Raw genomic sequence first — 16,981 nt, 5'->3', positions numbered from 1 at the left:
AATTGCATAAAGATGTTCGTAAATACGGTCCCAGAGTCTACGTTTGGTTTTACCAACGTAGAAACCGGGACAATGTTGGCAAAGCGCTAGGTACACTACCATGCGTGAATTACAATTAGTTCTATATTTTTAGTCCGTAAAGTCTCCCATTGATTTTAAACTTATTTGTTTCAAGAATACTGTTGCATCTATTACAGCTTTGGCACTTAAACATGCCCGGTGTTTTTGTTAACGTAATAGGAGATAATTCAAGTCAATTCTTTAAGTTTTTACAACGTCTAAAAGTAATTCCAGGAAAATCCCCCACCTTACTGTATAATAAGGGATTAGTTTTAAAAATGTCCCAATTCTTTTTAATCAAATCCACCAACATGTAACTATTGATATTATAAGTCAAAATCAATCTAAGACAACTTTCTTTGTCCTTTTTATTGTCACAGTTCAAGGACAAATTAATTGAATTACAGGGAGGGACAACTTTAATGCCCACTTCTGTACTCAATGCTCCACCATGTATACGCAAAATAGGTCTATACTCTCCTCTTTGTCTTTTGAGAGTAACTTCTTTAATGAGAGCTTCAACAAGGGTAAGTGGATAACCCCTAAGGGTGAACATAGATTTTAAGTTGTTACATTCAGCTTCAAAACCAATGTCCAAACTAACAATACGGGCTGCTCTTACAAGTTGTCCCTTAACAACTGATCTCTTCTGAAAGTTAGGGTGACAACTAGAAAAGTGTAAGAGAGAGTTGGAATATGTAGTTTTTCTATGGATGGTAGCTACATATGCTTTTAGGTCATTGTTCTTCTCTAACCAGATATCCAAGTAAGCTACAGCATTTACATTAAATGTAGATGTAAATTTTAAAAAGGATGATGAAGTATTAAACATCTCAATAATATTAAGGCTTAAGTTTTCAACTCTTAGCATGATAAAGATATCATCTAGGTATCTGGTATAAAAACAGATTTTTCCATTCAAAACACTGTTGTTAAACACATGATCTCTCTCCCACTGTGCCATCACGATGTTTGCTATACTGGCACCACAGGGGGAACCCATCGCCACCCCCACTTTCTGCAAAAAGAAATTATCCCCCAACATAAAATAATTGTTGTGTAAGATAATTTCGAGCAGTTCTATTACCAATGACGTTTCCCCCATGGAAGCATTTTTCCTTTTTAGAATAGTAGCCACACTTTCAGTCGCTATATCATGCGGAATGCAAGTATATAGATCTTTGACGTCAACTGTCAAAAAGTTACAGTTGGCGTCATATTCAAGTGTGTCAATTTTAGCTAAAACAGACCATGAGTCTTTACAAATGTGCTCTTCGTCTTTAATGTATTTCTTCAATATTGAGTCGACTAATTTAGCACATGTGTAAGTTGGTGACCCACGACTATCCACAAGGGGACGCATAGGGGGGTGGTTGATGTTTTTATGAATTTTGGGTATTCCAAATAACCTAGGAAATATAGGATGCAAAATTAACATATAATTATAATGATCTTCCTGAAGTCTTCCTTCAATGTACATGTCTTCGATACTATTTCTAATGGAAGAGTATGCCCTATTAACTTCAGATCTAGAACTCTCCTCATAAGCCTCATTATTAACTAAATCAGTCATCCTATTGAAGTAGTCGTTCTGATAAAAAATTACAGCTCCTCCCCCTTTATCAGGCTTACAAATGCGTAAATTATAGAGTCTGGTAAACTCTAAAAGCTCATTCTCCTTGTTAATGTCATGTAAATTATTAGCTTTTGTACAAAATTTTGCATTATGTCTCAAATCTAATTCACACATAGTTTCAAAAAGTTGAATTAATGGGTGCAACGGTGGATTGAATACACTAGGTACTCGGAACGGATCTAATATACCGTTGTTTCCTTCATACCCACCAAGCATCAAATTAAAGTTCAACTTTCGAGTGAAAAACTTAATGTCCAAAGTGGTGGTAACCAAGTCCAATTTGTTTTTAGGAACATATGTGTATCCTTTAGACAAAAGTTCGATTAAGTCATTAGGAATAGTCACTGACGAAAAATTATACACTGTAAAATCACCAGTACTATTCACCAAAATAGTGAAAGTCTCACCCAAATTGTTCGCACTAGATACATTCCCAGAACCACGGTCCAAAACTGTTGCAGAATCACAAACCAAAATTGAAGTCTCATTGTTGTCAATAGACAAAACTACAGGTACAGCCAGCAAGAGTTTCATTTCTTGCTGCTGAGAGTCACTTTGTGCACGTCTGGACCGTATTGACTCTCAGCAGCAAGAATAATGGGAATGTATCTAGTGCTAACAATTTGGGTGAGACTTTCACTCGTGTTAACTCTGCAATTGTACCAAATGAGGGGCTGAATGTAATTGACTTCAACTTGCCTGGTTTAGGGGAAAACGGAAGGAATATTTCCCCTGTGTTTGTGCCTACAACTCATGTGGGAACGGCAGACGCTGTGAATATAGGAGCTGCTGCTAATGTAGGAATGAGTGAGAAACCTGGTGCAAACACAACAAATGTGATTAACAACGGGCTTGCTGATATCAAGCGTTGGTTAGCAGAAGATTTCTCTTTTACACGCCAGACAGGTAACTTCTTTAACAAAGATATCATTAATCTAGGTAATACTAATGATACCAATACATCTCCAGATATTGTATCTAATTTACAAAAATTTGACAAACTGCTTATTAAGATGAAAAAATTACAACTGGAGATTAGTTACTTTAATGAATGTTTGGCGTGTAAGGTCATTCCTAAGGGACTTAGATACCATCAATTTCCTACTGGACTGGTCCCTAACTCTGAGATCCATAATGACCTTTTAGCATTATTTGAACATAATGGAGCCGACTTGTTGAAATTAATGGTGAAACATTATACAACTTGGGTGTACGATCTAAGCAATGATATTATGGCTTTGGATTCCACCATTAGGTTGGATATTGAATTTGAGAGATATAAATTTGAATATGATTGCAGTTTCAACAGTGTGAACCAATATTTAGGTAAGCTAAAACAGAATAAGGTCAAAAAGGTGGAGCGTGATTGTGCTGCATATGAAAGTGGGACTGCTTACCCACTTCCACCTGTATCTCAAACTTGGCAACATATTTCTCAAACTAGTGGGAACCAAGTTTACAATAAGAACAATGTTAGAGTTATATTAACTCGAACTTGGGGCTACATAATCCTCCCATAGTAGCCACCTCCGACCGTGTAAACGAAGAGGAACCTACAGTGAGGAGAAGTGAACGGTTGCAAAATGGTAATAAAGGTACTAACGTAAATGGGCAAACCACTCAATCTTCACAATTCCATCAGGTTTTTCACGAGGGTGTAGGTCAGGGAGCGATTCCCAAACAAAGGAACTATGTTTATTACAACAGGATGAGAGGACAGAAATCCAAGTAACCCAGGGACATCCATGCCCCCGTGATTATGATTTGGACCTATTGGTTTCTACACATAATGAAGGGGACAATTTTTTATCGGTGACTGATGGACTTAATATTTTTGTAGACGAAGGGGCCCATATTGGTTATGTCGAGCCCGACGTTTTGTTACCATCTGAAACTACCATCCATATTGAAGATTTGGTTAATGAGAATGATGTCCACAATGATTCAGCTGGTTTTATCAGCCCTGTTATTTTGGTGAATAGTACTGGTGATTTTACAGTGTATAATTTTTCATCAGTGACTATTCCTAATGACTTAATCGAACTTTTGTCTAAAGGATACACATATGTTCCTAAAAACAAATTGGACTTGGTTACCACCACTTTGGACAATAAGTTTTTCACTCGAAAGTTGAACTTTAATTTGATGCTTGGTGGGTATGAAGGAAACAACAGTATATTAGATCCGTTCTGAATAGCTAGTGTATTCAATCCACCGTTGCACCCATTAATTCAACTTTTTGAAACTATGTGTGAATTAGATTTGAGACATAATGAAAAATTTTGTACAAAAGCTAATAATTTACATGACATTAACAAGGAGAATGAGCTTTTAGAGTTTACCAGACTCTATAATTTACGCATTTGTAAGCCCGATAAAGGGGGAGGAGCTGTAATTTTTTATCAGAACGACTACTTCAATAGGATGACTGATTTAGTTAATAATGAGGCTTATGAGGAGAGTTCTAGATCTGAAGTTAATAGGGCATACTCTTTCATTAGAAATAGTATCGAAGACATGTACATTGAAGGAAGACTTCAGGAAGATCATTATAATTATATGTTAATTTTGCATCCTAGATTTCCTAGGTTATTTGGAATACCCAAAATTCATAAAAACATCAACCACCCCCCCTATGCGTCCCCTTGTGAATAGTCGTGGGTCACCAACTTACACATGTGCTAAATTAGTCGACTCAATATTGAAGAAATACCTTAAAGACGAAGAGCACATTTGTAAAGACTCATGGTCTGTTTTAGCTAAAATTGACACACTTGAATATGACGCCAACTGTAACTTTTTGACAGTTGACGTCAAAGATCTATATACTTGCATTCCGTGTGATATAGCGACTGAAAGTGTGGCTACTATTCTAAAAAGGAAAAATGCTTCCATGGGGGAAACGTCATTGGTAATAGAACTGCTCGAAATTATCTTACACAACAATTATTTTATGTTGGGGGATAATTTCTTTTTGCAGAAAGTGGGGGTGGCGATGGGTTCCCCCTGTGGTGCCAGTATAGCAAACATCGTGATGGCACAGTGGGAGAGAGATCATGTGTTTAACAACAGTGTTTTGAATGGAAAAATCAGTTTTTATACCAGATACCTAGATGATATCTTTATCATGCTAAGAGGTGATGAAAACTTAAGCCTTAATAATATTGAGATGTTTAATACTTCAACATCCTTTTTAAAATTTACATCTACATTTAATGTAAATGCTGTAGCTTACTTGGATATCTGGTTAGAGAAGAACAATGACCTAAAAGCATATGTAGCTACCATCCATAGAAAAACTACATATTCCAACTCTCTCTTACACTTTTCTAGTTGTCACCCTAACTTTCAGAAGAGATCAGTTGTTAAGGGACAACTTGTAAGAGCAGCCCGTATTGTTAGTTTGGAAATTGATTTTGAAGCTGAATGTAACAACTTAAAATCTATGTTCACCCTTAGGGGTTATCCACTTACCCTTGTTGAAGCTCTCATTAAAGAAGTTACTCTCAAAAGACAAAGAGGAGAGTATAGACCTATTTTGCATATACATGGTGGAGCATTGAGTACAGAAGTGGGCATTAAAGTTGTCCCTCCCTGTAATTCAATTAATTTGTCCTTGAACTTTGACGATAAAAAGGACAAAGAAAGTTGTCCTAGATTGATTTTGACTTATAATATCAATAGTTATATGTTGGTGGATTTGATTAAAAAGAATTGGGACATTTTTAAAACTAATCCCTTATTATACAGTAAGGTGGGGGATTTTCCTGGAATTACTTTTAGACGTGGGAAAAACTTAAAGAATTTACTTGAATTATCTTCTATTACATTAACAAAAACACCGGGCATGTTTAAGTGCCAAAGCTATAATAGATGCAACAGTATTCTTGAAACAAATAAGTTTAAAATCAATGGGAGACTTTACGGACTAAAATATAGAACTAATTGTAATTCACACATGGTAGTGTACCTAGCGCTTTGCCAACATTGTCCCGGTTTCTACGTTGGTAAATCCGAACGTAGACTCCGGGACCGTATTTATGAAAATCTTTATGCAATTATAAAGGATAAACAAGAAAACGCATTGGCAAAACACACTTCGATTTGGAAGGACCATCAGTTTAAATTTTTAATTATTTACCAAGTTGTAGACAAACAACAGGGAGCCCCTTTACATTTGCTATTAGAAGAGAAAGAGCTGAAATGGCAGATTAGATTGAATTCGTATTCATACCCAGGACTCAATGACCAGTGTTCATTTAGTTGCTTATTAAAATTGAAAAGCTTAAAAAGGTGATACTTTTATTATGGTTGGATAAGAGTTTAGAAACTTATTACATTTCTTAATTTATATGAATTTTATATATGCATTTTTATTTTTTGTGAGGTCTTTATGTCCAACTCGTAACTATGAGTTAAAGAACATTGTTATAGTATAGAATATATAGGTCCAGTATGTTGCATAGATTTTAAGGAATACTGTCTTTTTAAATTTTACATTTTAGCTTGATGGAGCATGTGTTGATGTTGATTGATGTCAGCTGTTACTGCTTGTTTTAGTATTTTAAGCTTACTGAAGCAGTACAATTTGTAAAGTTCTGAGGAAGTCTACCTATTTAGGTAGACGAAAAGCGCTTTAACTTATTGCAATTTCCAGTGAATAAAGTGTCCGTGTGTTGGAAACAGCATTTATTCCTGTGACTACAGCCTTCCTTACTCCAGGGTGGTGTTTGTGTTTACGTTGCCAAAGTAGTTAGGAAGACCTTCTACATTGCCCACCTGATCACATCTAGATCAAGGGGGGTCATTGTTCCCCTGTACTCATCACTCATCAGACCAATGATTGAGTACAATGCCCCATTCGAAATGTATCTGACCCGACACCTGCAGCAATTGGAAAGGCCCCAAAAATTCCTCACCAGAAGGATAAAGGGTCTCAAAAATATGTCTTATGCTGCCCGACTGAAGGAACTCCAGCTCTATTCAGTCGCTTACCGTCTGCTCAGAGGTGACCTGTGCCTGACCTACAAGGCCATGTCCAACCCGGAATTAATGAACATGCTTCACCTCAAAACCTCTAAATCCATCAGAACTACAAGGGCAAGAGACTTAAACCTCAACATGGCTATTAATAGGACATGCTGGAGGGACAGATTCATCACCCAGAGACTCCCTATGCTGTGGAACAACATCCCAGTACATGTGGCGCAGAGCACCTCGCTGGCTTTGTTCAAGGGAAATCTTGACCAATGGATGGGAGATCGCAGGTATACCCCAGGGATAACCTCAGTGTCACTGCTTGACAGAGGCACAGCAAAATAATGGGCATATTATCCTTCAAACTAAAGGGGTGGCGGAAGCCACAAAACTCTGGGATAGGCTTATAAATGCCCTAGGGCAGATAGCCTAGTATGAACCCATGAACCTATGAACATAGGCCTGGTGCGGTTCCTGCTATTAGGACAGTGGTCTGCAGCAAGCTATATTGTAGTAGGCAGTTTTAGCCATTGGTATTTGACCATGGCTAATCCATGTTGCTTCTTGTTGTGGTACCAACATGGGGGTGTGGTTATCCATGACATTTATTGCTAGTCACCTTCGTTTTGTAGCTTGTTCCATGTTTTTGCACATGTACATCACTATATGAGGTGTGACCTGGTAGTGTTAGGGTGCTGATGTGGACTTTGACCCAGTTTTCTATTACAGCACTGATATCTACATTCTCTATACTGTGTGTGTTTACACTGCACGTATCTTGCTGTTTATACTTCTGGCATTAGGTAGCATTACATCTAGGTTCCTATCCCTTGTGGTACCTATGAAGGTGGGTTTGGTTTTTGTGGCTTATGATTGGTGAGGGTGGATGTTAGTCAGGGTCCTCAGGTGTGCATATGGTACATGGTGTTACATTACATAACACATGGCATTGATGCCTCAGGTGGTGCTGCAGGGCTGCCTCTGTCGGATGCACATACTACACTCCCTGTACATGTTTGGAAGCAGGTTGTGTCATGTTAGGCATCCCTGTTACTATGAGTGAGTCGGAGGGGGTATCAGTCCCAGTGTTCCTACTGAGCCAGTGTATGTGCTATGCGTTGCCTCTTTGCCAAGGCCAGGGCATACTGGGCATGCCTCCTTCTGCCTACTGGAGCAAGGTCAGGTTGTTCCTCCTCTGAGTCACCCTCTGCCTGTGGTGGCCTTGGCAATGGTGGGGGTATGTTTGGCCCAGCCCTATGCTGGTCCTGCTGCAGCTGTTTCCGCAGGATCATATTATGTAGCATAGCACATATCATGATCATTTGGGTACATGTAGTTGGTGTGTACTGCAAGGCTCCACCAGATGTGTCCAGACACCGGAACCGTGACTTAAGCAGCCCAAACACATGCTCTATGACATTACGTGTTTGTGCGTGTGCCTCATTATGGCGTTCCTGTTCAGGTGTGTGTGCATTTCTGATGGGTGTCATCAGCCACGACTCAAGTGCATAACCTGCATCCCCCACTAGGTGTCCTTGTGGGAAGTCCCCACTGGCAAATGATTGGTACAGCTGCGTCAGATGCCAGATGTGGGAATCGGGGTAGCTCCCAGGGCAGCCAGCACACACATTCATTATTAAGCCCTGGGCATCACACACGACCTGGCAGTTGATGGAGGGGAATCCCTTGCGGTTAATATAGGCTCTACCCCGCTCACCGGCTGGTGCTTTGATGCATATGTGCGTGCAGTCTATTGCACCCAGTACCTCAGGGTATCCCGCTATTTGCTGGAAGAGACGTATATTGCTGGCCAATACCTCACGGGCATTGGGGAAATATACATGATCACCGAAATGTGCTGACATGGCATCCAGGAACTGGTGCAGTGCCCTGGAGGCTGATGCCTGTGATATCCCCATCATATCACCAGTTGGTCTCTGGAAGGTACCTGTTGCTAGTATTCTTAGGCCAACACATACCTTGGTTTCCACTGGGATGGGTCCCCCTCTGTTGGTTCTGTGTATGAGATGTGGCCTGCACAGCTCAACAATTTGCTGCAGAAGGTCTCTGTCCACTCTGTAGTGCTCTACTATCTCCAGCTCATGTAACCCATGGTAGGTGACCCTGGGCCTGTATACTCTCCTCCTTCTCCTCACTCTGGGTTGTCTGTCAGCATCTGCATTGTCACCACTCTCAGCAATTTGCCTATGCCTGATTATAACAGCTATGGCAGCCACTAGCATTTCTGCTCTGAGTTCAGCTTTTTTTCAGTTTTTAATTCTGATAGCTTACTCCTTTCTTGCAGTATCTCTTGTGAGCAACAGCCTGCACTGCTGTTTGCAGTGTTTTAAGTACTGGGTTGGGCTTCTAGTCTGCCTGTGTAATTGCCTGCTTCCAATTGTTTCCACCAATTAACTGCAGCAGTATCCCCTGGCAGCTTCCCTATAATCTGGTCGTTTCCTTTTTCCTTTCTGTTTCCTCAAGGGGAGCAATGTGCACACCAGCTTAAGCACGCTCACAGTTACTTAAACACGCGCACACATCCTTACACGGTGTGAACTTGGCTGATTCATGGTAAAACGCGTGCACACAGCCTCACACACGTGCACGCCCATGCAAACCATTGTAAACAGTTTGCAACACGCTCCCACATGTTGAACCTGCCTTACATGCACGCACACGCGCGCATGCATGTATATCAAGAAAGTTTGAGTGTAGGGATAGTGTGCACCCTCTATTTCTTAACTTTCCTAGTGTTCTGTTGGGTCACACCTCTCTCCCTGATGTCTGTCTGTCATCTGTCACGTTACATTGCCCTCAATCTGATACATTTATTTCTATCATTCCCCCCCGTGATGTCACCTACGTCTTACTCTGTTCCTCCCCCTTCTATAACTCTTACACTACTCAGAAAGTGCTCATTACCTATGTGGCAGTGTGATTCAGTATTGTAACCCTCATTTACATAGGATTGCCTAGTAATGCTTAGTTACATTTCTTACACAGAGCTTCCCCCCCTTTGCAACCACTACACGGAGGCCATATTGCTTTTGGTCTGCTAGTCCGTACATTGTCATTCCATGTAATACATTAAACCCACAATTGTGGGCTTATGAGCTTCGGTTTTCAGTTTTAGGCAGCGCACCCCGTTTGTGCGGGTGTGCGCTGCAGTTACACATGGAAATCCCACGAAAAAAAGAAAAGTTATTTAAAATACTTTTGCAACACTTTTTAATGCCAATGGCCACATATTTGGCCATTGACATGCTAAATGAAACATATGCACCCTTTATTTGGAGCTGACATAGCTCCGTTGTCAATTTTGCAGAAATGTACTCAGTTGTCAGCTGAGTACATTTCTGCAGCTAACACGTCCGTTACATGGACTGGTTTAGGCTTCTTGGATCGCTCAAATACCTCATTTACATATCTTTGAGCTGCAAATGAGGTATTGAGCATTTCCATGCCCAGTCCGTGTAAGAGACGTGTTAGCTGTCTCTTACACGGAGGTTTGGGCTGTTCCTGGATCGGGAGGCTTACACGGAGGCTTACACTACTCTTAAACTCCGTGTAAGCTTTCGTGAATCCTGCCCACTGACTTAAGCCTGATGAAACCATTAACATTTTCTGCAGGGAGCAAGCCTCACACACCAGAATATGTATGCTTACTAACCTTACTGACACACAACCTTGGAGAAAAGATAAAAACTCACTGAAATCACTGCTGGTGTGTAGATTTTATTTGTTTACCAGTAGTAATTTCCAATGAATAACAGAGAAGGTGGAGTGCATCCATTTTGCACTTGAAGAAGACACACCAGGCTGTTTTTGAAATTAAATATATATATATATATATATATATATATATATATATATATGTGGATTCACTTCATAACACTGAAATTTCATAATACTGAAAATGACAAAACTTCATAATACTGAAGACCAAAATACTGAAAGCTCAAAATACTGAATACTCAAAATACTGAAACTCAAAATACTGAAAACACATATTATGCATAAACTCAGCTTAAACAACATAAATCATAGCAATTTCTACCAAATATATGCAGGGGGCAAGCCCCCCTGCACCCCCCACACCCCCTGCTAATTATATATATCTACTCCAAGATTGCATGTGCAATCTTGGAGTTGATATATTTAATTAGCAGGGGGTGTGGGGGGCACAGCCCCCCACATGGGGGGTGCAGGGGGGCTTGCCCCCCTGCATATATTTGGTAGAAATTGTTATGATTTATGTTGTTTAAGCTGAGTTTACGCATAATATGCGTTTTCAGTATTTTGAGCTTTCAGTATTTTGGTTTCAGTGTTTTGAGTTTCAGTATTTTGATATTTCAATGTTATGAAGTGAATCTATATATATATATATATATATATATATATATATATATATATATATATATATCTTTTTCAAGTATTTTGTCAACGGAGGCATAGTGGATGAGTCCTCTCAAACTTTTGCCACTTTTGTTTCTCAGGGATTCAATAAACTCCATGTAGGTTTAGCATGAAGCATACATGGAGTGTACATGCTAGCATGATGAGCAGCAGTGCTAATCACGTATCCATGCTACTCATCATGCTTACATGGATGCAAGAGCAGTTTCATGGCCGGAAACAGTCTTGCTGGCATGGAAACCATGTAAACCAGCATGAACACATTCAGACAGGCAGACAAGTTTACTTAACAGCAAGCTTGTTCTGTGAGACTGCAAGGACAACCACAATGACTACAAGGGTGGATACAAACACAGTGTCATAGCCACTAACAGTGTTGCTGATCAGAAAATCATGTAAACCAACATAAACACATTCAGACAGGCAGGCAAGTTTACTTAAGAGGAAGCTTGTTCTGTGTGATTGTGCAGGCAACCAAAATGACTACCAGGGTGTAATTTAAGGCAATGAATACATTTCTAATACATTATGGGAAAGTGTAGTCAGTGCAAAGTCCACTACAGACATGTTTAATACATACTGAAGTAAAACTTTTGGTTGTGATCATCAAGGGTACGTAGAGTGCATTATAAATGCAGGTATGCACTGCTTAACATCTGGGATAGGTTTTATCCCACAGAACATTAAGGAGCACAGACTTTAGGCAAATGCCCTATTCTTTACTTTGTGCTTCACTTAATATCCTTCTGTACAATGTCTAACCACATTTACTTCCCCTTAGTATGGTACAGATGTAAATACAGTTGGACATTTTGCAGAAAGATGTTAAGTGGTGCACACGTGAACACTAGTCTGGGGAAGTGTGTGTATTGGACCACACGCATGAATAGTAAGAAGGAAGAAAGGTGAGGAAGACAAGTAAAACATAATAATGTACACCAGATAAGGGCATGTCAATGTACATACATGCCAATTACAAGACAGCTATAGCATGAAAAGTAATCACATATGTATATGATACAATACATGCTGTTGACTACACCTCCTGCCTGGGAATATTCATATCATCACACAGTTATTACATAGTATGTGACTGTCACACAAGGTCACATATTAATGAAGATGACTGGTTGTGCTATATCACCACCCTGGCATGATCAGTGAAGAGGACATTTACCAATGACGGTATAAACAATAGAGGTTATGTGCCTATTGTGAAGATATGCAAAATGAGTTGCTTGAATATGAATGCAATGTCAGTATAGGTCTCAGCCAGTTGTGACACATAGCAACAGACACATGGACAACAGTAGACAGAAGCACGCAAACTCATGGACAATATCAGAATAATACCACCATTAATTGTGTCATTGACATAAAATATCTGATTGTCAGTTACTACATCTGTTCTGCATGAGCACACTTTTACAGCTGTAATGATGTGTCAGTAATCTATAAGGGAAATCAAGGACACCTTCCTCAAAAGTGACCACTTTTTCAATGTGTTAAGAGAGACACTGTTACACTTGTGATTTAAATTACAAGAGATCCTGGCTAGTTGAGAGGTTTTCATGACATATATATGCCACAATCCACACTTGCAAGAATGTAAGCCATGTTGTCAATGAGCTATGTATTTATTGGGAGCATCACAGGAACACAAGTGACACATGCATTCTTTATAACACCATCTAGGGAAGTCTGCACTGTCAACTCCTAATGATTATGCATCACAAATAATATTTATATATCCTTGATAAGATGTATAAGAGCTCAATGTGGCAAATGTGATACACTTGAGTAAATCTTCCCTGGAAAATGTGGGGTGATGTACATGCAAACTGGTGCATTTACTTAATTATTTGTGTGATGATGGCTGAGAACAACCCCTCTAAGCACATGCTGGTGGATGTTCCTCTTACTATCTACGGGAGTACCCAGGTCATGTGCCACTTGGTCTTCTCATAGGTGTGTGTCCTCTGTACTGAAATTAGCTTGTGTATTTGCTTTCATAAAGGCACTAATCATGAGTTTTTTTCATCTACTGTGTCTCCATGGCTCTGGCAACAATCCTTTGTGTGTGTTAATACTTTCTTCAGTATATCAGTAGCATTGTTGGATAAAATGATTGTCCATAGATTGCAGTCACCCACAAAACTGGTTAGAGAAAAGAAGTATAAGTTTGTTTTGACTTATTTTGAGTTAAAGTCTGAACAGGAAAGGGCAGAGAACAGAACCTTGAGTTATGGACCTAGTCACTGGGGTCAAGCTAGAGGTGACTTCACACACTTCAGTATTATGTGTCCTGTATGTGATCCATTTGTCTTCCCACTTGGCAACATACATGTTGATGCCCACTTGAGACAGTTTACCTGTAATACCTGGGTGTGGATTGGTGTCAAATGCCTTGGTCAGGTCAAGTTATGCAGGATGACAGTCTTTTCATCATGCATGCCCTTGGTGACTTTCTTGAAGACATCAAGCAGATTTAACAGACATAATGTAGCTATAACAAATCAAACATGGGGTTGTATGCAGTCGGGAGATTACCTGTGTCCTTTTTAATAATGTCCATGATGAGTCGTTGGTCTGCCTCACAGATGAGGAGAGTCAGGAACATTTGTCTATAAGTCCCTGCAACAGGTGATGGTCACCATTTGCTAGATGGGTAACTGTTTCTGTACACCCTTCTGCAAAGAACATAGGCTGTCTGGAGACTGTATTTAAGTAGGGATCCACCTCTGTCTGCTAGGTCAGGTTTTAAGTCATGGAATAGACAACATGAGATGTTGTCAGGGCCCATTGATTATGTGTTTTTCGCCTTAGACAGTGCACAAATGAGCTATTTGCTGAGAAAATAAACTGAATAATGTTTGTGTGTACACTTTGGCTGATGGCCAGTGGCAACAGGGATGTGAAATGTGAGACAAACTGTCAGCTAGGAGATTGTATATTTTCTCCAGTTGAGTATGTCTGGTGGCATTCACAAAAAGCTTTGTGCTTAGTTGTGTATCCCCCTTAACATTTCACATTTATTTAAATAAATTATTTGTGACGACACCTCTAAATACAACCTTGATCATGCATCACATGCCACACAGTGGTACTGTTCACAGCCATACAACTGTACCAATGTCACGTAATTACATCAATTGCAGAACATATGCCTATATATTTTTCATTGGAAAGCACTCTTTCAGTGGTCTGACACCATATAAGTACACATAACAAAAGAGTTGGGTGTGGCTCACGCAGCACATTTAGTGACAGAAATACTGATAGTCACACAATGGTGCTGGTGACCACCTCAATAATCCTTGGAGATAGCAACACAGCTATGCATACAATGAATTCCATAAGGTTGCAATTCTATCAAAATTTGATAGCTTTGTGTATATCACAGCATTACAACTTGTGAATGAATCAAGACTTGTGTCCATGTAATCAGTATGAATTTATATTGATGTTTGTCACAGAGCATTTAGTGATGTAAGGTAGACACATGCACACCTGTGTCAAACTCCACATGTCAGTGCGATGGTTGAATGAGAACTGCCAAGAATGTTAATATGCTCCACTACAAAAACACATGCCCTCCTAACCCAGAAATATACATAGTATCATCCCATGTCAACAGTTCTCAGGAGGCATATTACAAAAGCTGTTATGAAAGGAACATGTAATGAAATGGCAGCAGTGGTCATCAATACATTACCTCACATCACAATTTGCAATACCCACTTGTAGGCCTATTGTGCATACACACCTCAACACAGCACTTGTCAATAATAGCAAAAGTGACGTGAAATTTTCTTAGAGTCATAGGATATTACTAAATTAATGGCCAACATCACATAAAATCTTGGACGTCATCGTAATATTTAAAGCAAACCCCCTATATCTATATGCTGGAAGATAGCAAGGGTATGTGAGTATGTGTGCAGTTGTTTCATTGCAATGCATAGTGCTTCTCTCCATGTGTGACATGTGCGCCACCCCATGACAGAATTAGGAATCACACATTCAGTAGTCTGAAGATGGCTTACAGAGGCTCATGGAAGGACTCTGCTTCATGATGTGTGTATGCATCTTTGACATGAGGACATCCTCCACTCCTCTGCAGGAAGGACTTCATGTGGCCAGAGGGAAAAGTGATGTTGGATGCATGGGGCTACTTTAAAGATTCTCCTAAGTTCTAGTGAAATGAAAAGCGATTCAAAAGATCATACAATGATCATAATGTACCACCAACCACACACACACATCAGTAGACTGTCTCTTATGTGAGCATTACACCAGTGTAGGTACAAGAACTGAATTCCATACAATGTAATAGTAGCACCACCACCACATACGTCTGACTTTATCAGTGTCACTTTGCACTTTATGGAGTATGATAGCATCATTGTATGCTGAGAAGAACATGTTGGGAGGGGTGTCTAACATGGATGCGGTGTCACGGATTCACTATACAATCTGAAAATACTGAAATGTCAGATTTCAGTATTTCGAGACTAAATAGTCGAAAAACCACATTCACGAAAATCCACAATCACGAATACTACAATCGTGACCATTCACACACACACACACACACACACACACACACAAACCAGGACATAATCACACACACACATACACCAACCTAACTAAACAAACATAACAACACACACAAACACACTTAACCTACCTGCGCCCCCCCCACACACCCCCACTTATATATTCTAACTCCAAGGTCGCACTAAACACACAAACACACAACAAATACCACCGCACACACTCACATACACTAAAATCCCTACCAATTATCCTCAAACACACAACACTTACCTGAAAGCCCAGATAAATCCACAATTCGCATCACACATCCCAAACGTGACACCACGATAGCGGCGAATTCAACATTTGCAGATTTAGCATAGTATAGTTTTGGTTAACTGCACTTTCCACTATTTGGTCTTGACGTACTGAATTTCGACATTTCAGTATGTCAAGATTATCTAGTGTATCCGGTGTCGCATATCAGTGCAAAATTGTCTCAGAAATATTATTTGAATGTATATCCACTCCAGTTGCCTGCTGTCAGATTAGAACCCCTAAACATCTAGTTACAGAAGGTGGAGAACACAGCATTTAATATTACTACCAAAGCACAACTTTGATTTGAATAATGTCAGAATGCACTTTATACAGTGTTGCTTGTTCGTCACTATTACAAATAATAAGAAGGCTTGCAGTTTCGTTCAGATATTTTAATATATATACAAACACATCAGGATGAATAGCAGCATCTATAAATACATATTAACTAACAGAGCTTACATACATACATGCTCACATCTTAACAGCTAACTACAATATGACAGTCAGGCTCACACTGGGGCCAAATTCAGCCCTCGACACACCATCCGGCCCCCAGAGAGTAACTAAAAATTTTTAAAAAAGTGAAAAAATGCTATGCCTTACTCCAGTCATAAAAACTTTCCAGCATGTGCTTACTTACCTAATTGACTGGAGTCATGCACACCTCTAATTTTAGCTGCGAAAGTAACTATTCTTTGTTGTTTATAACTTGTAGTCTGTAAACAGTAGTAACTTTCTGCAAGAGTTTGTAATAAGTCATGGCTGCAAGCCAGAGTAAAGTTAAGTGCAAAGTTGATGTAGAAAACATGCAATTTCATGACTGCTGTCTTAAGTAAAAATGCCAGTCACCTGTACCTATTGTTAACTCATAATGACTTACTATGTTTTGAGGTGGCCTGCAGATGCATTAAGAATTTGTGTAGCGGCCCTCCCTACAAAAAAATTGTGCAACACTGCTCTAGTGCAAGCCCTTGGATAGCTTTTTAAAGGTATATACACATATCGATCTATATCCTCCCTCTTAAA

The sequence above is a fragment of the Protopterus annectens genome, chromosome 12.part0, assembly GCF_019279795.1.
Source record: "Protopterus annectens isolate FY-2018-M chromosome 12.part0, PAN1.0, whole genome shotgun sequence".
Lineage (NCBI taxonomy): Eukaryota > Metazoa > Chordata > Ceratodontiformes > Protopteridae > Protopterus > Protopterus annectens.
The sequence above is the reverse complement of the archived record's forward strand: the minus strand, read 5'-3'. Positions refer to the sequence as shown.